Below are 25,681 nucleotides of genomic sequence, written 5' to 3'. Positions count from 1 at the left end.
GTTGAGTTTGAGATGGAGAGGTAGAGGATTATTTGAAGTGGCTTTATCAGAAACGACTGTTTTTGAGGCAGGAAGTTTTCCTGTTTTGTTTGAAATGTAAATATTGTGCAAGGCTGCAAACATTAGGTATTCTTAAAAGCTGTTAGCAGGTGCTAAAAGAAATACTGGGTATTGTCATGGCTGGTAAAGATAATTTATCTTTTACGGTTTGTATTAATAATTAATATAAATAATTAATCTCAGTAGTGGGACAAATAAGGAAGCATTGTATTTGTATTGTGGTTTTTCGTTTAAAATTGGTGAAGGTGATTTTTTAAAATTTGCCCAAGGTTGAGTAGGCCTTTCAGATGTGATGGGCTCTACATTAACAAAATGTCCTTGTGTTATTCAAGCACAAGAGCAGAGCAATACAGTCTGCCTTGTACAATAAGCCGCCCTGGTATCTGAGCCACGTGATTTTCTCTTTCTCCTCCATTCTCTTTCTGCTTGCTTTTTTTAATATTTTTTTCTTTCTATCCGTGAAATTTGCACTTTGCTTGGGCAAAGAGTGCTAAATGAAAGGGAGAGAGAGAAAGGTAATTTATTGGGTGAGATAATGTGACATCTGTTTTGAAGCAAAAATTCGAACTCCCTGGTGAGATTAAGGATGAGTTTCATTTTAAAATCATCGAGATGCTTTTGTCCCTGCAGTAGAAGAATTAAGCTTTCATTTTTTAATTTGCATCTTGATATGACTTCTTATCACAGACTGGCTGAGGTTGGAAGGGAAGCAGAGATTGTTTTGTGCTTCTCTGCTGCTGAGGGTCCACGTGGAGCAGCATCCAAATCCAAATCTGCAGAGATCCAGGCATTGGGACAAAGGAAGAGCTAAAACAAGCATCCTTCATCTGTTCCTGGGTGGAGAGCAAGGCAAGCACTGCACTGCAGGAAGGGAGAAAAGCTGCACAGCAGGTATTTAATGATTCTCTTCCTAAACTGCACTTCCCAGTATCCTCAGGGGAGAAAGATGGGCATGTTGGAAGGGGATGGAGGTGTAGAAATTCAGACCATCGAGACTTCTGCCTCCCCTCACTCATGTCTCCTCTTCCTGGGGCCACACTGCTCGGCCTTTGTGGGACAAGGTGAGACAAGCCAAGTCCAGACACGCAAATCCCTGTTCTCAAAGTGTCAGAACATCCTCTCCCCATGACACTGAACCCCTTCCCTTACCCCGATGACATTAAAGGTGTGGCTCAGAAGCAAGGGAGAAAGAAATATGGCACTGTAGAAAGTCTGAGAGCAGAATTAGGGTGTAATGATCCCTCTTCCCTAATTCTAATTCATTCAAAGACGTAAAAGATTGGCAAAATGGATCCTTTTGGAAATTACTCAAAATATGGCTAACATTGAAGGAATAGCCTTTCCTTTTGGCTGCACGACTGAGGTGCAGCTTTTGGGGCTTGTGAATTTTCAAGAGCTGGCTGATTTGCATAGGCACGTTATTTCTTCTAAGTGGAGCTGGCAGTGCTGCCAAGAGTTACACTTGGCCAACAGCTTCCCTTGTAAAATCCTGCCCCTGCTGGGGTAAATTATTTTTCAGTGCTCTGAAATTTCTTATGTCAGGCCTCTGTCTCAGCCAGTGAATACTTGCAGTTTCATCTTACAGCTATTGGTGTGGTTTTTTAACATTTCTGAAAAAAAACCCAAAAACCAAACGTAGAAAAGAAGTCATCTACTCTCAAGATAATTGTGTCATAATGTCTCAGAAAAAGGATGAAGCTGGTGGGACTGAGATTTCTGTAGCCCTACTTTTTCTGACTCAGACCAAAGCCTGGATGCTTTGAAATGCTCTACAGTTTAAAAAGATCTCTAGAATTTAGTAAAATGAGGATAAAAACATCAGTTTCTCAAAGCCATCTGCAAGGATTAGCTTTAAAGCCTGGGCTCTGAAAGCGCCCAGGTTTAGGATGGCTCAGTTACAGTCCCAGTACTTGAAATGTTCTGCTTAAACTCATGCCAGTCCCCCCTTCCTGCTCCAGAAAGATTTTTTTTATTCTTCTAATTGCAAGTGCTGGAAGGATGATTTTACACTGTTTTCAGTCTATCAGTCCAGTAAATCAGTAAATTTCCTTATATTTATTACAGTTGCAAGGCCTTAGAAGAGAAGTTGTCTTGTTCTTCCAGGTTGTAAAGGACCCATGTGGCTTTAGAGTGAAGGACAGAATTAAGAATACTGAAACAGGCCTAATGAAGAGAATTTGCCCAATCCCACAATTTACCATGGATTAATACCTGTGGTCCTTGTAGTCCCAGAAGAATCTCATGGTTTATATGTGACATATTTTTTCCATGCAAAACAAGTGCAATGGTACTTCCCCTAACAAAGGGCAAAGATGGGAGAGGAGAGACCCAATTGTTTCGGGAAAGGAACTTAGAAGAACAGGCATTATTTAATATCTGTTTATTTGGGGGGTGTTTAACAAGGAGAGCAAGGAGACCACCATTTTAGGAGGTTTTTTGGGAAGAAAAATGCTTGTGTTGAAGAGACTGCTGGAATGGTCAGCAGAGAAGGGGCTTGGGCTGTCAGAAACCCCTGGTGTTTGCCCAAGGTCCCTTCAGCTGCTCACCTTGGACAGTGCCACCACCTCCCCTGTGAATCTTCCCATTCTTCCAGGAATCCTGGTGAGAAATGGGTGTAAAGCAGTGTCCTCTAAAAGAGAATAATGCCAGAAAACAGGCTCCAGGCACAGATTAGCTTTAATTTAGCTGTTGTAAGGCATTGTTTCAGGGAACAGGAGAGCCGCTGTGTCACACAGAGGCCTGCTCTGTGCTGATCACAGCCTGGCTCTGGAGCTCACTGATAAATAACTCCTTTTACGCTGCACATCTGGGGGAAGGGCTGCTTCCCATGCTGGCCTCATGCCTGCTAAATAAAGCCCAGAGGAAATTGGTTCTGCGTGCCGTTGTCAGAGAGGTGAAGGCTCAGCAGTGACCTCTGGTCCCCTGCCCCTTGAACTCGTGGGTGCTCCATGGGGCTGGCGATACCAAGTCTTTGCTTTGCTCCAGAAGAGCCTTGGCCAGCAGGTTATTCTTTAAAGGGATTAGCTAGCACAGCTTGGCAAATGAGTTATAGGGGACCAGAGTCCTGCTTTTCCTCCCCCTTCAAAGACAGAGGTTGTGAAAATGCAGAATAATAAAAAAAAATAATAATAAAAATAGAGATGTTAGAGTGCAGAAGCTAAACTGTAAGATTATAGTGCAATAGTATTTTTGAATAAAGCTATTCATCCCCATAAAGTAAACAATGATCAGCTGTGAGGCAAGTACTAACTGTGCTCCAAAGACAAATTTGGTGATGAATGATCCAATTAATCTGACTCTTTTAAACCCCTCTTTTCGCTGCTGGTGAAGTAGCTGGGTGCTTTCCCAACGTGCCCTGTGACAAACCTGTCAGGGGGGCTGCAAACAGCGAAGTCACATTGCCGTGTGATTTTGCAGGGCAGTGTTTGACCCTGCAGAACGTGCTCAGACACATTCAGTGTACCAGGGAGGACAGGAAGAATTCCAGAGGAAAGAAAGAAGGAAAAAGAAGCACTTGTGGCAACTCAGACCTCTGATTCTTTAAGTGCTTTGGGACCCATTTACATTTAGACACGAGTAAATACACTGAAGACAAATATAGCTGAAGCTAAGCCTTTGTATAAATTTTGAGATGATTGGGTGTGTGTCTCTACGGGGTTACTCATGAAGTTGGAACTGGTAAGAGAGGAATTCTGTTTCATTCAATTTGTAGCATGTAATTTGAATTTAGTAGTCTTCAATGAAAGGAGGTAGGAAATTGAGGAAGGGAGTGTCTTGTTTGAACAAATCAGAGATTTGATTGCCTCTTCCTGTGCAAATTTCCCTTAATACTTGATATTAGCAAATTGTTTTTCCTGCAGAGAAGTGCAAAGAAACAGAAAATTTTAAAGAGGTTATTTAGGCAAAGTAAATATTGGAAACCCTAGATTTCAATACAAACAAATCCCTACAAAAGCTTGCTGAGACACCTGATTTTAAATGTCCAGGTCTTAAAAGAAGAGAAGAAGCCTGTTTTATACGTGAGCCTAAATCCATACCGAAGACAGTTAGGGATACACTTATCATTAGTCATTGCAAGTAACCCAATAGGAACTGTTTGCTTTTGTATGATTGGTGATAAATTTTACCTATATATGTAAAGAGTGGTCCTATTCTAGGCAAAAAAAGAAGCCTAACTTGAGCAATTCCCATACAGAAATCAAAGCTCTCGTGTCCTTCTCAGCCTGTCCTTGTTTTTGTGGGTATTAGTCAGACCTTAAACAATGATGGTTTTGGTCAAAGATAAGCTCTCAGGCAAACAGGAAGAGGGTGTAGTGAACACAAACCATATACTGGAACTGCTGGAATCGAAAGATTTTATCAGCCTTTTCTTTTTTATTATGTCTATATATTGCAATATATCCATCTATTGTTTTTTCTTTCATTGCTGTCCCCTGGCACTGGGAAGTCATATATAACACAGGGTATCTTCGTGTCCAGGCTGAAAATTTTTATGCAGAAGTTCTTTACTTTGCATTATGAATTTATGAATTCTTTTGTGAATTAGCACAGTTTGTGGCAGATAGGGTTGACTTTAAAGTGATGGCCTGAGGAGAATGAATATCATGAGGAAAATCCCGTTTCCCCCCCACATTTATCCAGCCAAGCAGCAATGAAATTTTTCCTCTGTGTGTTTCATGTATGTTCTTACAGTAAAAAAACTCTTCTGCAGTTACCATGTGTGATCTGAAAGCAAATCAACTGATAAAAAAAAAAAGCAAATTCAAAAGAAACTCGTGGCTCTGCAGAAGCATTCATTGAACCCCTCAGTGAGGCAGCGTTTAACTGTGGCTTTCCTGTACAAAATATGGATACTGTAGTGCAGACCCAATCCCCCCAGAGGTTAGAAATAATTTGGCCCTCTGAAGAAATTGCTTGGGTAATAGAGACATTCAGCACTTTGCCATCTCTTAAATTTGCCTCTAATATTGGCTCACCCTGTTTCTCTCTGAACAAAACTATGCAGTCTCCTGGAAGCTTTTTAATTTAGATTCAAGGCAGGCTCTGTCGCAGTCTCTTGCTCTGAAGACGAAGCATTAATGGTAATACTTTTTCTGCTTGTCTTGTTTGTACAGATTTATCATTTTTTCTAGGATTTGTCCCATAGTGTGTTCAGTGTGGTAGTTCCACAGAATTGTTGTGTAAATAGAGCCTTGCTCCTTCAGCTGTGCATTGCAACTACAAACAACCTGCTTTCAGCAGCACTGGAACATGGTTAAGTCACAAGCATCCAAAAAATCATATTAAAAACTTGTCCCAGAAATGTTGCCTGCCTTAGGTGGCTGAAAGCTGTCTCCCTGTCTTGTTGTACATTTGCCCTTTTTACCTCAGTGGGAATCTCATGCTCTCAGCAGCGTCTGGAGCAATTCACCTGGGTTCTGTTGTGCTGAGGATTATTTCGCTCCCAAGGATGTGAGAGATTTGCAGAACCAGGGCAAGTCCTGAGGTCAGACCTCACTTTACCCTTCATTTTCTAGCAGCTGCTTCGTTGTTTTCTTGAGGTTGCTGCTACCCCTTTAAAAACAAGCATCCCAGGAATTTTCTTTTGAAACAGGCTTCCCCTCTCCAAATCCAATTATACTCTTTCAGCTGGGTCATTTTCAGCCCCTGCCGCATTTTTTGGTTCTTTGGGTTTTTGACTGAATTTATTGAAAAACATGGCTCTGCTATGGGGAAAGCAAGGGGAGTTTTCACCCTGCTGACTCCCAGCTCTGCTCAAGAACCCCTCCTGGCTCAGGTGGGGTTTTTTTTCCTTTGGAAACCACGGGCAGGGCAGACTGGGGCAGCTCCCCCTGGCCAGACAGGGAGTGCAGGGCTCATCCCACACAGGACAGGACGGAGCTTGGGCCACCCTGGGATGGGTGGTGGGGGCATTGCAGCAGGAAAAAGGAAAAGGATGGGGGATGTGGAAGTGGGAAACCAAACTTTATCATTCATGTTGGCTGAGATAACGGGGTACCTTTCATTTTAGCAATGGCAGGAAAAATTCAGCGTGCCAGATGGCCTTGTAACACTGACTGTAAAATGACACACCAGTACCACCAGAATTGTCTTCAGAGTTTCAGAACAAATCATTTTCGTTTAGAAGGAATAAATATAGAACACTTTGTTAGCTAATAAATAAATAAAGAAAATCTCTGAAGCAATTCCATACAATTTCCCCCCCAAGTGTCGATTAGCATTCGTGTTGTAGCCATGTATAAAAACCCTCTTGTTATGGGTCGTGAATGGGGCCAATAATGGACCACATTGCCTTCTTCAGAAAACTGGACATCTGTTGTTAGAAAACACTAGGAAATTTTCAAACACAGTACAATTAAATGTATTCCCTAGCTTCAAAATAAAGAACAACAGTCCAGGGTAATTTCTATTTTTGCTATCTGCAGTGCTGTTATTTGGGTTTAAACAGGGATTATTTAACACTGATTTATTTCATTTTCTTTAACCCCTCATGTTCGTCTTTCATATACTTCTTGGTCTTTCCTGCTTCAGTGCTCTGGGTGTGAAGCCCCTGCCTTTCTTCCTGTGACCTCCACAGGGTGAGCAGGCGGAGATGCCTGGAGGCACCAGGCAGTTCGGGCAGGAGGACGTGTCACTTGGGAGGATGCCACTTCTCTGCTCAGGTGTCTTTCTGTTGGAGCACTCAGCAAACACTTGTTGTGTAACATTTTGCAGTCAGTGCTGCGCTGCGCAGCAGAAGCAATGGAACAAATCAAGTGGAGAGGCTCTCAGGGCCGAAAAATGCATTCATTTTTGTTGTGAAATCCCATATAAATGTCCTTAACCACACACAGTGAGGGAGGGCAAAGACCTTTGCTTCTGACAGCTATCAGTGTTTCTTACTTTCAGCACAGCATTTTATCTCTGCAGCCAGAAAGAGGCTCAAAGTTCATAAAATGCCTGAATCTGGGTCAGGAAATATTTCTGCTTGTTGCAAGCTGATTTCTGTGTCTGGTGTATGCTGGAGGTGTTGGGAACAAGACAGTGCTGCTGTGTCATTGCTCTCCCTTCTGAAAATGAGCTGTTTGGAGTCCAAGAGGAAAATTCTGGGATAAAACTCCCCCCCCCTCTATTAGCTGATACCATCCTGTGCTCCTGTGTAGCTTAAGGGTTTAACCTGAGGGAAAGGGATGAGCATCACAAACTCAGTAATACTACTTCTTAGAGATGGATTTGACCTGACCCCGTACAAGTCCTGAAAACTGTAGTGTTAAATAGGCCCAGCTGGGGCTGGGGATGGTGGGAAGGGCTCAGGTGCAGCTCGTGTGTGTCTTAGAAACCTGTCAGGTCATAAGCCCTGTCCTGAGGGGGTTTGGCACTGTCCTTGCCAAGCAAGAGTCTCCCAGTTTCACCCTCTGAGCTGTGGAGAATATCCCTGGCACTTTCTCCTGCTGTTTTCCCAGGGAAAACCACGAGGCAGGTTTGCATCTGTGTTCCTGAGCATTTAGTCCCTTCTAGACCTCATCAGTGTTGGAGGTGGGATCGGCTTGGATGAGGAAGAGTTAGGAGTTCAAGAGTTCATTTTGTACAGCATTTATCTCCTGAGGTTAAAAATGCACCAGAAACCAAGATTTACAATGCTGCTGTTGTGATTATTTTCCTTTTTATAAATTTCCAACAGTAAATCAGTCTCATTTTATATATTATGTCATCTAAATATCTATTTTGCTTACGCTGTTTCTTGGTCCACCTTGGCTCTCTGCTGATTCCAATCATATGAAGGTGCTCCAACTCATGCCTTGAAAATGGACACTTTTAAAAAATAAATCTCTATTTAATTGTGCAAGATTCTACAAGAAATGCTGCTGCATGCAGGTATTTGGTTGCACATATATTAGAACATCATGTTGAAACAGGTATTTTGAACATGAGGGAGTTAAGAGTTGAAGTTTAAAAAGCACTTTACTTTTTATTATTTTTTTTAAAGCCAAATGATCTTTTTGAAAGCTGTGGCATGGAAATGCAATCAGTTTGGGTGGTTTACCTCTTTTCCCCCCCCCCCCACTCTTGGATATGGTGACACAAAATCTGAGCTTGACTCGGTCCCTTCACTAATGAGGTTAAAATATAACACAGTTTAACAGTGCAAGCAGACAAGCTGCACCTCAGGACTGTCCAAAGACAGTCAGGATGCTGTCCATGGAAAAATCAGCTGTCACAAAATGAGGAGGACACTCAAACCTCGCAGCTGCCCTGCTTTAGCTCAGGGAGTGCTGCCTGCTGGTTTGTGAATGGAACGAGAGCTGTTTGCATGTGGCTGTGTCAGGGCTTTTGTTTATGACTTCGGTCACTGTTTCCATTTCAGAAGAAATAAGATAAATCCTTTTGACATTCTAGCTCTTTCTCTTCTTGGCTCTAACTCATGGTGAGTACTTCAGATTTGGCAAAGGTTTTTGTCTGCCCTAAAACTGCATTTCTCAACGTTTGCTGGTAAAATTTGCCAACTGTAGTCTGGACTGCAAAGGTTTTTACACATTTCAAACCTGAAGAAAAGCCTGTGTGGGGCTTTTTCTAGCTCTCTGTTGTTCTAGTAAAAGATAGGGTCTCTCTCAATAAGCCTTTCTACCATTATAGACCATTATGGTTCTCTGTCTACATGTTAGTCATATTATACATACTACTTTATTTTCGTTTACAACTCTTTACAGCTATTTACCTGCATGTGTGACAACATGTATTATTTTGGATGTGAGTGTCAAGAGACAAAACAGGACACTGAGACAGCACTGAATCTTTTGTGGAGTTTTGCTTATTTGGGTTTTTTTTTAGTGGGAAGATATAGAAGACAAGTGTTGGAGCAGATTCTCTGGGTTCTTAACTTTGGAGATATAGATTATTGTACATCAAAGAAAAGCAAAGTCAACCCTGTTCTCTTTTTTGGGAGAAAAAGGTGGGAAAAAGGACAAGTTAGCTGTTAATGTGTAGCACCTGATTGAGCAGCATTGTGGGTGCACTTAATAGTAACAAAGCTGCTGGGAGAGGTTTGCAGGTTCAGAAAGGATCCTCTGCTGTAGCCAAACCAGGGGTTTGTCAGAATAATCACTACCAGTGCTGGACCTGCTTTCTCTGAAGCTATTTTTAGCAAAACAATCCAAATACAGGATATTTGGTAACCATCAGCATCCGGTGTTTATCAAAAATAAAAGCTCCTGCATGATTTGTAAAGCTATAAATAAAGCAAGAGGTTCCTGTGCGTTGAAATATGAATTATTTGCCTGAATGGCTGCACAAACAGCTGGACAGCCCCAGCTCCGTCAGCCTTTCCTCGGCAGGGAGGTGCTCCAGTCCCTTCAGCATCTCTGCATCCCTCGGCTGGACGTGCTCCAGGAGCTCCATGTCCTGAGAAGCCCAGAACTGGACAAAGTAAAATTAATAAACTATGATAAATAAATACAGCACTACCATGCACAGAAGGCACATTTGAACTAAGCTTCAGCCGAAGAATCCAGCTGTTTTCTGACCAGTGGCGACAGAGCACATATACAGCGCCACTGCAGGAGGAAGCGCAGGGTCGCTGCGCGGGTGTCACCGGCGGCCTCACGGTTCTTTCCCACAGCCAGCGGTTAATTAAATTGTAATTACGTTCTAATCAGCTCAGGAGCGCTGGCGCGGAGGGTGCGGCCCGCGGCCGCTAGGGGGCAGCCAGGGCACGGCGCTGCCCCTCAGGCCCGCGGCCCAGCGCGGCCCCGCATTTCTGCTTTAAATTCCCCGCAAATCGTCAATAGCGAGCCAAAAGCCGCCTGCCCTTCGGAAACTGGCGCAAAAAAGGCCGGGTTGGTTGGTTGGTTGGTTTTTTTAAGCTCAGCTGATGTAAAAATAGCGATTGATTGATGTTATTAATCAGCGCTACTGTACATTCGGATTTGGATATTGACTGCATTAAATGGTAGCATTTAACATTCCTTTGATCATCTGGGAATATGCAGCTATTTGTTACAGCTATTTCTTTACAAGTGTGTGTTTCTTAGTAGTCACGCTGTACACAATTGAAAGAAAGACTGTTTTTTCCTCCTTTCTCTAGTTCTGATACATATATATATTTATATACGTATATTTGTACACCAAACAAATAGATTTTTTTTATTATTATTTCTTTGCTTGAAATTCTCCACAATATTTGAGGTTTAGGTACTCAGGGATGCGTGGTAACAAAAATATCGTTTGATATTCGGTAGCAGAATAATTGGTTCCTGGCTTTTGTTCAAGTCACTGTCAATTTGGCACCTTGCTTTTAGTTTGGTTTTTATTGGTTTTTTTTTTTTTTTTTTTTTTTAGGGCCACTGAAATGACCTTCATGCAAGGGGCAACTCATCCTGGTGCCATGAAAGCAAACAGGAAAATAAATAAAAGCTACATAAGTCATGTTGCCTATGCTGTCAGTCTTCTCTGACTTAAATACTTCACTAGAAAGAGAAAAATACTGCCTATAAAAAATAAATTACCTGAACAGGAACTATGACCTGATTTTTCAAGGGCTGGGATTTTTTTACCTCAGCTTTTTTATTCTGCCTTTTTTTATTATTACTATTTTTTTTCTTGCTATTTTCTTTTAAGCAGACAAATATGAAATTCCCTGATCTTCACAGCATTAGAAGGTATTTGCACATCTCTTTTATAATAGGCTTTGTTTAGGCTATCTGAGACCCAGCTCCTAAATTCAAAAACACCCATCACAGGCTGGTTGTTAGAGAGCTGATGAGTTAAATTAATCACCTGCTGAAGACACCTCATTCTCCTCATTGCCTGAAGCTGGGTCCTGGATAAAATGTGTATTCTAAATACCCGGTGGGTTTCAGTTGCTTAAATATCCAGTCCTCGGGTTATTTTGCCTTTTGGCTCCTTGGAAGGGCAGCTTGGAGCTGGCACTGGTGGAGCCACACATCTCTGAAACTGCAGGTAGGAAGCCCAATGATATGGGTAGGGAAAATGGTTTGGAGTAAATTTGGCGTTTTAAAAGGTTGCCAAAATAATGCAGGAGCTTCTTTCCTCTGTGAAATCTGAAAAGGCACAAATTTTAATTAGCTTCCTGCTGGGATTCTTCTTGGCTGACCTGAAAGGAAAGCCTTAAGGATTAAGTGGGCATTTCATTTTCTATACTATCTGGATTTCTCCACCCCACCTTTCCTTGTCTTTTTTCTTATGTTTTTTATTCCTGCTGTGATTATTTTTTACTTCTTACTCCTGCCTCTCTCATGTACCTTTCCTAGAGCTGCGTTTCAGCCTCCAGCTCTATTTCTCAACTTCCTTCAGATTTCAACTCACTTCTAATTATTTTCTCTCTTACTTGGGTACTAAGGATCTAAATTATATGCAAAGCAAAAGCAAACATATCATATTGTAGAACTACCTTGTCCTTGATGCCTGCTGGAAAAAAAAACCCACAAATACTTCATAGAATCATCACAGAATCATAGAATTGCATTAAAAGGGCCCTTAAATATCATTGAATTCTGATGTCGGTCGTGGCGGCTTTTGTGTGGGAACGATCCTTGGATGTGTTGAATTTTGGAGGTGGAATCGAGCTGAGGAGGAAGGTGCCCAGCCCCAGTGTGGTGCCAGGAGGAGGAACTACCCTCCTGTTGCTTCCGTCCTGGCACAAATTTGGTGTCTGCATGACTAAAATTGGGTGATGGGACATTTAGCGGAGCACCAGAGCGTGACTGCAGTTCACGACCTGCCAGGAGAGAGTGACTGTCACTTGACTGCGATGCAAATTAGAGTTTCCCAACGTAATGGGAAAGGTCCGAGCGAGCTCTCTGTCCTGGCAATTGATCTGTGCCAGCTGTAGCTCAGCAATTTTCGGTTTAGACTGACTGCAGAAGTGTGTGAGTAGCTGAGGAGGAAAGTGCACAGCAGCGCTGTGTTTGCCGTAGTTTATAGGCAGCAGGGGAACGCCACCGCTGGCCTTCTGTTCTAGCACCGGGGTTTTTTGCTGGACGTTTTAAGGTTGGACACTGGGATCTGACAGTGAAAAAATGCGAGGTGCACCCAGCTGAGAAGGAAGGCGCACAGCCCCAGGGTGTGGTGTGCTCATGGAAGGCTGCGAGGCGGAGGGGAAATGGAGCATCTGTGTGTGTCCCGGCACATTCTTGTGTGCGAGAAGTGCGTCAGGCTCTGCGAGAATCTAAGTGTTGGTGCACAGCTCAAAAGGCCGTGCAGAGCACCACGGGCTGTGTGCAGTTTGCAGGCTGCAAAGGAAAGAAAATCGTCATTTGGTTGTGGAGTGAATACAGGTTTCCAAATATCAGGCGCAAGGTCTGAGCAAACGTTTTGTCCTCGTTTATCTCTCTGCAAGATGTAGCTGGAAACTTTTCGAGTGATCACTCCTAAGGGGGAAGGTCAGCGAAGCTTTCCGTGCTGGCCCATTTTCCTTGTCGAGTTTTCAGCCGGGAGCAATTTGGTTTAGCTTCGCACTCCGCGATTCCGGGAATGTTACGGTCCGCGTCGCCGAGAAGGGCAGTAGGCAGCGCAGCGGCGTGTTCGCTGTGGTTACAAGGGGACGCTGCAGACCAGCAGCGGATCTGGCTTTTAGTACCTTTTCTAAAGGTGGGAAGAGCTGCCGGAATGGGAAGGTTCGGAACTGAAACCCCCTCCATTCCCGCAGCGGCCGCTCATGCCGGGATGCGGCGGGAGCATCGCTCCGGGGGCTCGGGCCCGCTCCTGCCGGTGTCCGCCGGGCGCAGCGCGGGTCCCGGGCCCGCGGCACCGAGGCGGGATCGGGGCCCCGGGACCCCCCCACGGAGCCCCGCGGGCGCCGTCTGGCGGACACGGAGCGGCGGGGCCGAGCAGGGCCCTCCGGTGGGCAGCGGCGGAACGGCAGCGCCTTCCAGGGGTTAATTGGTTTGTTGCTATTATTTATTCACTTACGGTCACGCTGAGCTTCTCCGTGCGCACAGGAGATGACGGGTTTCTTGCCAAGGGCTCCAAGTGACCAGCTGAACCCATGTGACACCATCCCAAAGCACCCTAAATAATTTGGAGGCTTTTTTCCCAGCCTAGGCAGGGAATTCTTTTCTGAGAAAAACTCCAAATTAGAAGATAGAGGCTCTGAGGGGAAGAGAGGGGTTCTGCGTTAAATTAAAAGCGCACTGGGAAAAGGAAATACCTGGAACATCTCATTCTCTCCCAGCCTGGCTTTTGTGTGATTTGCTCTGATTCCAACTGCTCCCAGGGGATTTTCAACCTGTGGGGTTAAAATGAGCTGCCAGGTGCTGAGAACAACAAAAATAATGGGAGAACTCCCTGGATCGGGCGGTGGAGCCCCTGTGTAGTGCCATAACACAAAACAACGATAGACTGGCAGGGGAATACTGACAGTTTATTTCACAGAGCATTGCAGAGTTTATTTTGGTCTAGCTCTATTCTCATCAGAAAAGTATCATCCTCTTTTTCTTCCAAAAGAAAAAAAAAGGTAGCAAATATTCAGGACAGTAACAGTCAGTGCATTATGCGTGAAATTTGGGTCTTGTCATAAAAAAAAGAAAAAAAGTTAATTGTGAAAACAATTTTTTGTTGGTTTGCTTTCAACACTTCCAAGTTCTTAAGCACTTAACCTCTCAATAAAGTCATCTCCAAGGATAAAAACAGAACATGCAGGTGATCACCAACAGATGCCGAGGTTTAACAACATCTCTCACTTGGCAATGACAATCCACCAGGAATGTTTCAATACAGCACCACATCAAAGGGAGAAGCAACTCAGTTCTCAAAATACCTTCAAATCCACCAAAATCTTGCAGTTCTGCAGAACAAGACACACTGTATTTCACAGACTGGGGAGTACCATGGAGAAGGAGAGTATTTGGGCAAGGTAAGAGGGAGCATGGACCAGGGCCTTGTTCCACATACATTCCTAAAAACCCAGGGAAGATGCAAAGGAATAAAGTCTGGATTTTACGTGGTGCTTTTTTAGGTGGTGGAGCACCAAAATGCACACTTTCATTATCAATGGGGTTTTTCACAGAGATAAGTCGGCCACTTTTGTCCCCAACTCTTACACACCAAGCCCTAAACTCCAGGGCTTCAAAATGCCACCGGATCTCAGCTGAAAAGGCCAGAGCAGTTCCAAAGCAAGAACAAACTGCTCAGGGCTGTTTCTCTCCTGCCTTTAGGTGTGGAATGTGATGTGTATCGGCATCCCCCAGACTGCCTTCTCCTCTCCTTTTTCAATTTATCTTTTTTTTTTACTTTTAACCTCTGCTCTAAGATTTTGGTTTAAAGCCTTTTGCATTGGAAACTTGCTGATGGGAGCTCCTGCCTTCAGAGCCCGTCAGCACTGGCTGCAAGACCATCGCTCCTTTGGAGGACATGAACCTGCAGCTGTAAAGATCCTGCTTTTACAGCAAGGAGCAAAGGTCTCCTTGCAGGAATACATCATATCCCGGGGTTGTTTTGCCTTCCAAACTATTTACAATTTCTTCACCCACGGGCATCTCCTTGGCCCAGAGAGAGGGGAATCTCCCCCTGCACCACCACCTCCTCTTCCAGAAGGGAAACAAGGAGTGACTGCAAATGCCACTTGGAGTGGCAGGCACTTCAGCCAGATGCCAGGAGTGATGGTGCCCATGGCACTGCCTGTCTGTCACGAGCCATCTGGGCTCCCAGCAGAGCCCAGCTTGGGGAGAAGAGAGGAAAAAAAGGAGAAAAAAAAAAATCCAAACCTGCTGCCAGCAGAGCCCAATCTACAGGAAATGCTCAGGATTTGCCTTCACAACTCTGGCAGGACATTCCAAGAAGGCCATTCCCCATCGAGCATCCAGGCTTTGGGGAAAGAGGATGGGACAAGGAGCAGGTGCCCGAGCGCCTGAGCCAGTGCAGGCCCTTCCCCGGCTCTGAACTTCAGCAGGGAGGAGCAGCGTGAATTCCTCTCCTCGGCAAGCCTCTCTTCTCCCAACAGCCTCCTGGTGCATCAGAGCTACACTTCCATTGCCCAGGAAAAGGGGAATGAGGGAAAACCAAAAGAAAATAAACCATAACAAAAGGAACACTTCACAAGAACATCACAACATTCAGCTACACAGTCGCTGCACCGGGGAAGGACTGGATTAGGGAACGGGGGAGAAAGGGGACACGCGTCCACCGTGTTGCTCCCAAACCCCCCCAGGGGACTCAGGCTCTCACATCAAGATCCAAAGAACTTCAGCCATAAGGTTGAGGATTTAATGAACACAGTATTTCCACTCATGCCCTGGAAAGAATTACGCTCAAAAAAAAAAAGACAAAAAATTCGTTTTTTCTACATATTTACAAAAATAAGCCCCCCAGCCTCACAACCAGGGAGGTGGAGCAGCCAGTGGTGGGAGCGGGAGGGGGTTTCTGCCCGACCAGCAGTTCCTCGGAGGTTCCCATCCCGCAGGAAGCAGGAGAGCGCGGCTCTCGCTGCCAGAGCGTGCGCAGGGCCGGAGCAGAGTCCTCAGTTGAGCCGGAGTTTGGTGTCCCGGTGGTCCGTGGGTGTCACCATCTCGTTGGCGTAGCCGTTCTCGGAGCAGAAGGACAGCTCGTCCGTGGTCTCCACACCGTTGCTGATCTCTGGGAAGGGCGGAGAAAGCAGGGATGTCACCGCAGGAGCATCCACCCTGGATGGAGAAACTGAGGTGCTGAGCAGCCCTGCAATCCCAGCCCATGGGGTCCATCAGATCCTACAGGGACTTAGGAACACTGCACTCATTTCCAACCACTTCTGAAACAGGATCTGCCTCCAGTTTGGAGCTCCACATTTCAGCCCTTCACCGTGGTGCCACCCACCAGAGGCACAGCTGGATCCCCCCCTACACCTGATGTCACTGTCACAGGCTGAGCAAGGCACCTGTGGGAGAGTGGTACCAAGTACTGAGCCAAATCCCTGCCCAAATGGCCATCCTGGAAAAGGACTGACTCCTTTAGTCCCTGGTTTCACTGGGAAAAACCTACACCCACTGATGTTTTAATGGCAAACATCCACCCTAGGCAAGAACAATTGTTCCAGAGGCACAAAACTTCAATCCCCATCCCCCACCTTAAGGATATTTTATGTCTGGGACACGTTAGGGAAGCTTAATTCTGCTGTGCCCAAGCTTTCCTTGTCTGGGTTCCCTGGATTTACACCCGATTTTCACCACCTCTGTTTTGGCCAAGCGACTGGAATCTGGTGGTGCCTGCGGGTGCACTCACAGGGATCGGAGGGAGCACTGTATGTTTGCAGAGTGAATCCATGATTACCATTACAGGTCCTGAAGCGAAGGCAGTGACGGTTCGTCCCTTCATCGTGCAGAAACCCCTCACCTTGTGGGGGAGAGACGTACTGTCCCAGTGGGGAGCGAGACTGGAAGTGGGCCTGTGATGGCAACCAGTCAAAACCTGTCCTGGAAAACTGAAAATCCAGTCTGGATTAATCAATGGCCTTTACCAGAGAAAAAATTAAATATCCTCAAAAACTTAGTAAAGGAGCAACTACAAAAAGGCCACATCCCCCCCACAGAATAGTCCCCGGAATTCACCAGTGTTTGTCATACATAAGAAGACTTCAGGTTCCTGGAGATTGCTTCATGATCTGAGAAAGGTATGGGACCCTTCCAGCCTGGACTTCCTTCTCTTATCAATGATTCCCAGAGACCAGCCTTTCATCATCGATTTAAAGGACTGTTTCTTCAACATACCGAGGATGCCCCGAGATTTGCCTTTTCGGTTCCAGCCATCAACCAAGGTGAACCACTGCAGAGGTATCACTGGAAATCATTTCCCCAAGCAATGAAGAATTCTCCTGCAATTTGCCAGTATTTTGTCGCACAAGCACTGTCTGCAGCTCGACAAAAGCACCCACGATCCAGGACTCTACGCTACATGGACGATCAAAACCTTTTTTCCTTGCAGTTTTGGGGGCAAAATTGCAGCTTTATGGTCTCATTTTTCAATGGGACCCCTCTGGAAGGGATCCTTTGTTAATAATGGAATGGGGTTTTCTTCCTTACAGGTCTCCAAAGACGATTTCTACGACTCTGGAGATGATTGCACAGAACTAACCAATATTTTGTTGCTCATATTAGGGCTCATTCCTCGCTTCCCGATTCCTGGCAGAAGGGAACACACGAGCAGATAACCTGACAATGGTTGCTTCAAACACTTTGCCGAACAGCTTTGAACAAGCAAAACTGAGTCATGCCTTTTTCCACCAAAATGCACAAGCACTTGTGAGGATGTTTCACATTTCTAAAAGTCAAGCCAAAACTATCATTAGTACTTGCCCTGATTGTCAGCCAGTGCAAGCCCCTGTTTCCACAGGAGCTGTTAATCCACGGGGTTTGCAAAGCCTGCAGTTATGGCAAACAGACATCACCAAATACCCCTCCCTTGGGAAATTTGAGAACATCCATGTATCAGTGGACACGTTCTCAGGAGCGGCATTTGCCTCTGTTCACACAGGAGAAACTGCCAATCATGCCTGTCAACATTTTTTGCAAGCATCTGCTTCACTAGGCATACCCCAAGAAATCAAAACAGACAATGGCCCCGCGTACATATCCCAAAAATTGGCCATGTTTTTAATGGATTGGGGTGTTTGCCACACCTTTGGTGTTGCCCACTCCCCCACAGGTCAAGCAATCACTGAAAGAACATCCCTAAAACGTACTTTAGATCAATAGAAGGGGGGAACGGAGGCAACACCACAGATGAGGTTGAGTAAAGCTTTATATATTTTTAATTTTTTGAACAGCTCTTTTGCAGAACCTGATCCACCAATTTTTAGGCATTTTTCAAATAACACACAAGCAAAATTGAGAGAAAATCCTCCTGTTTTAATCAGAAATCCTGAGACAGGACAAACTGAAGGTCCTTTTCAACTAATAACTTGGGGCAAATGTTTCCACAGGTGCAGGACCTAAGTGGGTCCCCGCAAGGAACGTCAAACCATATCCCACACGAGAACACTCTGACAACGCCACGAGCGAAGAAGCAGGAGCGCAGATGTGAGCCGAGCAGAGAGACTGTGAGTCACACCTGACGCCCCTTGCTCACCCGTGGGATTTGCAAACCTTGATTTCATGTCATGTTAAATGAGTGATCTGTTGGTTTCGTAGAGCTCTTTTGGCAAAAGCGTGGTATCCATTGTGTTCAGTAAAGGTGTGTCCTCCCACTGGTTCTGCAGAGGTGAAATTCCCACTCTTGGGGAGTTTTACCATTGCCATTTGGCTCCCCGGCAACTTGGGAAGGAACAAAAGCAGAATTTGCGAGTTGTAATATATGGGAAAGTCTTTTGCCAAAAAGCAGCTCTCAGAAATGGAGCAAAATCAAATGTTTTATTGGAGCTTGCTAGCTTTGCTTGCTTTTTGCAATGCAGATCTCCCTGTGGCACAACTAAAAACAGATGTTTGGGTCACCTTAGCTAAGGCAGCAGGCTCAGATACCTTATGCCTGTGCAATTCAAACCCAGAAAACCCTTTTGCAACCTGTTTAGCCACTTTTTCAGTAAAAAATTAGCCGATACCCATGTATCATGATCCCTTAACTAAAAAGCAACTTAACAGCAAGCTAGGTGAAATTGCTAGTGGGAGCAATCCTGTAAAAGATTGGGATCTTTGGACCATAAAACTCCCCAGAGCAACTGCTGAACCCCAGGAATTGGAAATTTTGCGCTCCTTGACAATGGATTTCTGCGTTACCTTTCCAGACAGCAATCAGCAAAAGAGAGATCCTCCCAGACACAATGTCACTCCTAATCCCCCTGTCTACAAAACCTCAAGTTTTTGGTGTAATTGCTCAGGCAGTCAGGGTGGACACTCTGGAATTGATCAGTATCCATGACAATTACCAAAAGGATATTGGTTCATTGGTGGAAATAGGGCTTGGCAAGGCATTCTATCATGCCTTGAAGGTTGTCCATGTAGCACTGGACAACTTACTGTGCTAGCACCCAATGCTAAAACAGTTGTTCAGAAAAAACAAAGAGGGAAGAGATCTGCTCATCTGTATGATGAGAAGTGTAACAGTGATTTTAGACCCTGGAAAAATGCAGCAAGGGTTCCAGCAAGTGTGTTAATACCCCAACTTGCCTCAGCAATGGCATTGAAACAATTGGATCGGGTAGGATGTTGGCCGAGTAAACAAACCAATGCCACATCCATTGCAATCAGTGATATGCTGACTGATGTCAACAGTGTCAGATATGCTACCCTTCAAAATAGAGCACCAATTGATTTCCTTTTACTGGCACATGGACATGGTTGTGAGGAATTTGAAGGATTGTGTTGTATGAACTTGTCTGACTGCTCTGAATCCATCCACAAAAGTATACAAAAGCTGAAAGACCTAACATCTCAAATTCAAAGAGACAGTGGATCATGGCTAGTGGCTTGTTTGAGGGATGGAGCTCTGCACCTTGGTTGAAGGAGCTTTGCAAGGCAAGTTTATATGTGTTGATGATTGTGGTGGTGATACTGATAGTTGTGCCTGGTATACTTCACTGTGTGCGACGAATGATAGACAAATCTGTTAAGGAAGTTTTTGTCGTACAAGAGAATGATGTAGGAAAAGGGATCACAGAAAGCTCTCAGAGTCTTACACAGGCAGTTATGGATGAAGGCTTTGAATTAAGGCCTTGGAATGGACAAGACTTACTCGAATGATACAAAACAAGTAATGCTGGATTTGACCTACATTCTTGAAACAGACTCGACCTTTCACAGGATTAAAATCGCTGTGGTGTAAAATAGGACCACTTAGAGCGAGCAGAAGAAGTGCCTTTACGTAGAGGAGCTATGAAACGCGAGGTAGTCAATAAGCGACAAAGTTAAGAGGATTCTTTATGGTTGTACCAAGAGGGGAATTGTGGGGAAACACAAAAGGTGAAAGGTTCTTAGGTGTGAGAAATAAAAGCAAGTTTCAGAAAATAAAGTCAGAAAGAAGTTAGGATTCAGCTTTGCCTGGGAAAACTAGAATTATAAGCAGCAAGGACACTAAAGACAATGGTTAGAGTCTCTAGGCCTGGCCTAAATAGATTTTGATGTTGCAAAATAAAATATGCTTAGCATGACAGATACGTTTAAGTTTAAGAATGGATTATTGTCTATTGTTAAAAAGGCATAACAAGCCAGCATTGTGTGCAACTGGAGTACGTGTGCTATTGTTGATTGGTTAAGCCAGATGTCTGTAACTTTTAGAAGCATGCTATTGGACAAAAGGCTTTTAAGAATGCTTTGCAACCCGGAAATCTTTGGATGTCTCTGGGACAGCGTGAGCTCTGTACCATCTCTTGTCTCAGCTCTGCATGTGAGACTGATAAAATAATAAAAAAGCTCCTGGAACGCTTGTCCGAGCTCCCCGTCCCGTTTGTCGTGCGCCCAAAACGCCGACATCAGGTAACCATTTGTGCTCTGCTTTTGTTCTGGTGCAGACAAATGAGTTCAATACAGCATTTGCTCTTTTTCCCTTAATTGTTTTTAAAATGAGGCAATTGGTTGTATTTACTGTCACTGAGAACACACTGGCTTCAGTCCCTTCTGATCCCTGGAACAGACCAAACTCTGGGGGTGTACATGGCTCGTTAACCCTGCTGTCACAACCCTTTCCCCAGCCACGTCTGCTCCTTGATGTTGCTAAAAACAAAATATTTGTGCTTTTGGATACGTTTGGTTTGTCCTCATTGTCAGCTGGAACATTTTCTGCAAGTGGCAACCCAATACAAGAAGCACCGACAGAAATCTCCAGCTGAAAATGTCCTTCCCTGCCCAGTGCATTTCTCATTTTCTCTTCTCTTTGCTTCTAAAAGTAGCCATAAAATGTCAAGTCAGTCTTACTCAGACTCTGAAATCAGGCAAGCAAAGTGTATAAATCAGAGAGCATTTCCGTGCCAGAGACGAAGGCAAGGAGCTGTTTATTCGGTGGGTCAGCCCTGTCCCAGCTTTCCAGGATGACGCAGGACTCCCCTGAAAAGACCTCTTGTGCCTTTCCTAAAGGCTGCTTGCAGCCACTCGGGAGGACACAGTCGAGCTCCCACGCCTGGCTGGGTCAGGCCTCACGCTGATTTGCAGGAGAGCTGTGACATTTCTGAACACAAACTCATTTAGTCTTAATGCCCCTCACACCTCAGGACTGAGGGCCGCGTGCATTTATTTGTCTCAAAGCCTGTCTGATTTCTCTCTCTGCTATAATGAAGTGTTTTGCTAAGCCATTGTTTTTACCATAAATATATTCCCGTGGCTGCGTCTTTGTAGTGGATGATTTGCTCCAGAATCTTTTCTTTTCATCTCAGAGATGAATATACATTTCGGGACCAGGTTTTGAAATACCAGCTTGCTTCAGGGAACTTCTTATGCCCAAGTCTGGGAAGCCAGCACTAAATCACTTCTGTATATTTTATTTCCCAAGGAATCGGACCCACTTTGTTTATTATCTCACAAAACCCCAAGCAGAATGTAAAAACCAGGAGTGAATCAGAAAGGAGCATTATAAAAATACTGAAGCTGTCTTTCCCTGGCAATGGGGAAATAGATTCCTTCGCTTCAGTATGAAAAAGAAATGATATGATGGTAAAGAAATAAAACCAGAACCAACTGAAGAGTCTGAGAGGAAAGCTGATGTCTTCACAATTCGAGGGGTGAAGCCACAGGTATGAACATCTTTGCAATGGGTCTGACTGTCTGCACTGCCTTTGGTGCAGAGCCCAGGGAGCCTGGCTCCTGAAACACACAGGGGTCTGCACGAGCCTGAACTGTGGGGGAAAATGCCAGGTTCAAGGGGGAATGTGGGCTAGGCAGCTCGGGAAGGCTGCACCTTCCTGGTACCTCAGCAGTGGGGAAGGGAAGAGGGCACCGTGCGGCCGGGAGTTTGGGATAAAGGGAGGCTGTGCCCTCTGGTACCTGGAGAGAGAAACCCCGCGGGCTGTGCCCTGGTGGCCTCTCTCCCTTGACTCCAATAAAGTTGCAGGCTCCTCTGTCTCCTTTTTGGACAGAAACCTCAGGCGTTGGTGGATTTTCCTGACAACTGGGAGCTCGTCCGGGATCCTTCCACCGTCCGGCACGTGGCGAGAGGAGCTGGAGGCGCCTCACCCAGTTTCGGTGAGCAGCTCCCTTCGGCGCTGGCCGACACCGGGCATTGATTGGTACCCGAGACTGTCCAGGAGAGAGATGAGAGGTGGCCCAGGGGGGTCTGTGAAAAGTCCACAGGGAAGGACCACTGGACATGGATGCCCAGAGGGGGCAGTAAGGGAAAGTCAAGAAGGGTCCTGGCAAATCCCACCGGTGAGTACAACTTCAGGAGTAAAACATGGCAGGGCGCCCTGGGTGGGCAGCAAAGGGAAAGTCGGAAAAAGGGTGTCGGCCACAGGCATGGCAATCCCAAAATACCTCTGAAGGGAGAATGTTGAGATGGTTTGCACATTGTCCCAGAGGCAGCTCAGGACATGGACGCCCATAGGGGGCAATAAGAGGCACTGAGAAAGGGTCTCGGCAACCGCCCCCAGAGCGGGCAGTGTGGCGTTGGTTTGGGAAAGGACTGGCCAAAGGGGAGTGTGGAGAAATCTGGCTCAGGCACATAGCAGTGGGAGGCTGTGTGGCAAGGAGAGAACAGTGAGGACTCGCAAGTTCTCTGCCTTGTCTTCAGCACATGCAGTCTGATACAGGGCCAGCTGGCAAGCCGTTTTGTATTCCAGCTGCCAGGTATAAGGAAAAACAGGGAGCATTGTTGCTACCAGCCCCAACCCCCTCCCTGGGCCCTTATGGAGCCAGGGTGGAGGATTTGGGTTTGCCCACTTTTTACTCAGGACTTAAGGGGGTTTCTCTATGGTGAGGAGTGTGAGGCCAGGTGTGGAAGGTGGGATTGGTAGCACGGGCTGGGGCCTGTGGGGAGGCGCAGGACCGAGCTGAGGCTGTGGGGTGGCCAGGCCCAGCGCCGGGCGGTGCCTGACCCCAGCACCCCCCGGGCAGGGGCTGCAGTGTCCCCCGGCCCCACGAGGCTGCGGGATATTCCGTTCACCTGCGCATCCCTGTGGCACCGTGGCTGTGCCCGCCTGTCGGGACCTGGCGCTTTACAGAGGTTGTGGTGCTGGGAGAGCGGCCCGGGGGCCAGGACGGGTGTGCGGGGAGTTCTGGGCACTGTGGCTGGACAGGGAAGCGGCTTTGGTGTGCCAAAAGTGTCACCAAAGGCTGGCCCGATGTAAGAAGGGATTTTGTTTGGGTCACTGGGGAGATGAGTGATTTTGCAAAGAATTTGGTGGCTGTGGAGGGTGAGAGCCCACAGGCAGCGGGAGCAGGGGCTGGAGAGGTGGCCGAGTGGGCCCTTGCAGGAATTGGCTAGAAAGGCACCTCAGGATATGAAAGATATGAAAGGAGGGATGAGAACAAGGTAAAGGTACAGGCAAGGATTACGCAACAGATTTTACAACCCCTGACGGGAAAAAGCGCAGGGAGCCCAGGAGCAAAGGAAGGGGGCGGCCGCCAGGACAGCGATTGGGAAGGCATCAGTGTGCCGTTTGTAAAAAAGAGCACTGGAAATGGATTGTGAAGGGTGTCGGATCTGCTGTTGTACCAGGGCTCACCACACTGCAGCCCTTGCTGAACCCTGAAGTGTGTTTCCTAGCAGGGCACGGGAACTCGTAAGTCTGTCTGATTGGAATTATCGCCAAGGGGGAGCAGTTGTCCAGATGCTCTTTTGCTAAGTGGGAAAGACGAGCCAAGTTTGCATTTTATTCAGCCACTGCCGGTGACCTGTGTGTAGTGTCGTGGATGGGAATTCCACAACCGTGGGCGGTTAACGCTTCACCAGCTGCCCTTTGCCCCATTCCCTCCAAACACATTGCACAGGGCTTGGGAGAGGCCAGGAACAATGAAGACATGGGCACGTCACGTTGGCTTGTGGCCCACTGAAGCTGTTTTTATGCTTTTTTCTCTGTTTAGCTAGTATTCCATCACTTTGGGGTCTTGGTTAAAACTCAGTTTAAGATTCTTGCACTGACCTGTGTGCAGCGGAAATGAAAGGGCTACCACTGATGCCAGGGTGAGTTCTCTGGCTTGCTCAGATCCTGCTGCTGAGGAGCCAGCGCCTTGAGAAGAGGATGGATGGATGGACCAGGCTGGGAGGGAAGCTGGGGGAGAGTCTGCTCCGCATCCCTGCCCCTGCCAGCCTGATTATGATGTGCTGCTGCGGGGTGCTGCACGCTGCTCCTCCCTGAGAGAAGAGGGTGCAGAACCTCGGGGGCTGCTTGAGGTCACCCTGCTAGGAGTAACTTGAGGTCATTGGAGTCCCTGGTAGGGGTTACTTGAGGTCATTTGGGGTTTGTCAAGGTCATTGGAGTCCCTGCTAGGGATTATTTGAGGTCACTGGAGTCCCTGACCAGGTTTACTTGAGGTCATTTGGGCTTACTTGTGATCATTGGTGTCCCTGACCGGGATTACTTTAGGTCATTTGGGGTTTCTCGAGGTCATCGGAGTCTTTTTTAATTGATCCAGGGGTTGCTTGAGGCCATTTGGGGTTACTTGAGGTCGTTGGGACACCTTTATCAACCTAGAAGTGAGACAACGCACACTTGGGAGCTAAGCTCAGCGTGGGAGGTGGTGGACAAGGGGACCTTTCTTTGGAGGCCCCGGGGGCAGTTCTGGGCAATGCCCCCGAAAGCCGCCCACGCGGGGTGGCTTGGGGTGACTTTATGATGTGTATCCCATATCGCTGCCCTATGCCCAGAAATTAATTTTTGTGCTTTTTCCAATCAGTTTGCAGCTTGTTCAAGGTCACAGAGAGAGAGAGAGAGACTTTTTTTCAGCTGCAGCAGGAGAGTGAGAGGGCAGGGAAGCACCCAGCTTGCTTTCCTTTCCAGCCAGCTTTCGGCAGGTTTTTTTCCTCAGCTCCTTTTCCTTCGGAGAGTTGAACTTTTATTTACCTGGGACTTCATTTTTTTGCCCTTTTCTCTCTGCTGGACAGTTTCAACATCAGAATACATCGGGAGGAATTTCCACCAAGGCCTTGGCCCTGGAAGAAGGCCCACCACGACCCAGCTCCAAGGAGGGAGAGGGAGATCTACGGAAGGACTCTGAATTTTCCCAGGTTTTCTCTCAGCAGATCAAGAGGTTTTATTATTTAGCATCATTATCCTTTTCCTGTGTGTTTGTTAAATAAATAGTTTTTATCTCTTTGTCTTTCCTTTGAGGATAATTTATTTTTTCCCAAACCTGGTGGGGGAGGGGTGGTTGTAGCCTGCCTTCTCTCAGAGGATGTATTTCCAAATTTGACCAAACTGGAACACGGGGTGAGGACAGCTTGTGTAAGTTCAGCCAATTAGCCTAACTGACCAAAAGCACCAATCAGGAGGATGAAAGGGGATTCAATTCCCTCCCCCCCAGGTCGAGCCCCTTCTCTGGAGCCTGCCCTTGGTTCTCACTGCACTTCGTGAAAATGAAACCCAAAGAGCTGCTCTCAGCCCTGGTAGCCAGGAGGAACCCAGGCAGCACAGGGGCCCTGGAGCGTGTTTTCTCTCTCTGCCTGGGGAAAGGGCACGGAAAACTACTGGGAAAAGGAGCCGATAGCACAGCAGGGCACAGAGCTACAACTGTGTGTGCAGAGAATGCAGAGAACGTTGGAAAGGGAAAGGAAAAAGGGAAAACAAACACAGCACCAATTG

The 25,681-nt window shown here is 46.2% G+C and overlaps 1 long non-coding RNA gene across 2 annotated transcripts; it reads left to right on the top strand.

Annotated features, from left to right (window-relative positions):
- Window positions 1–545: 545 nt before the first annotated feature.
- On the top strand, window positions 546–25,020 carry LOC120410465. 2 transcript variants are annotated; one of them, XR_005602640.1, is made up of 5 exons: window positions 546–951; window positions 17,945–18,061; window positions 21,439–21,679; window positions 22,022–22,310; window positions 24,985–25,020. It is a non-coding gene; the product is annotated as an uncharacterized LOC120410465 (long non-coding RNA). The 2 variants fall into 2 exon arrangements; XR_005602639.1 differs by having other exon boundaries at window positions 17,945–21,679.
- The last annotated feature ends 661 nt before the right edge of the window (window positions 25,021–25,681 follow it).

Source organism: Corvus cornix, chromosome 1 (assembly GCF_000738735.6).
Source record: "Corvus cornix cornix isolate S_Up_H32 chromosome 1, ASM73873v5, whole genome shotgun sequence".
Classification (NCBI taxonomy): Eukaryota; Metazoa; Chordata; class Aves; order Passeriformes; family Corvidae; genus Corvus; species Corvus cornix.
Note: the sequence above shows the minus strand (reverse complement) of the source record. Positions and strands in the feature narration are given on the sequence as shown.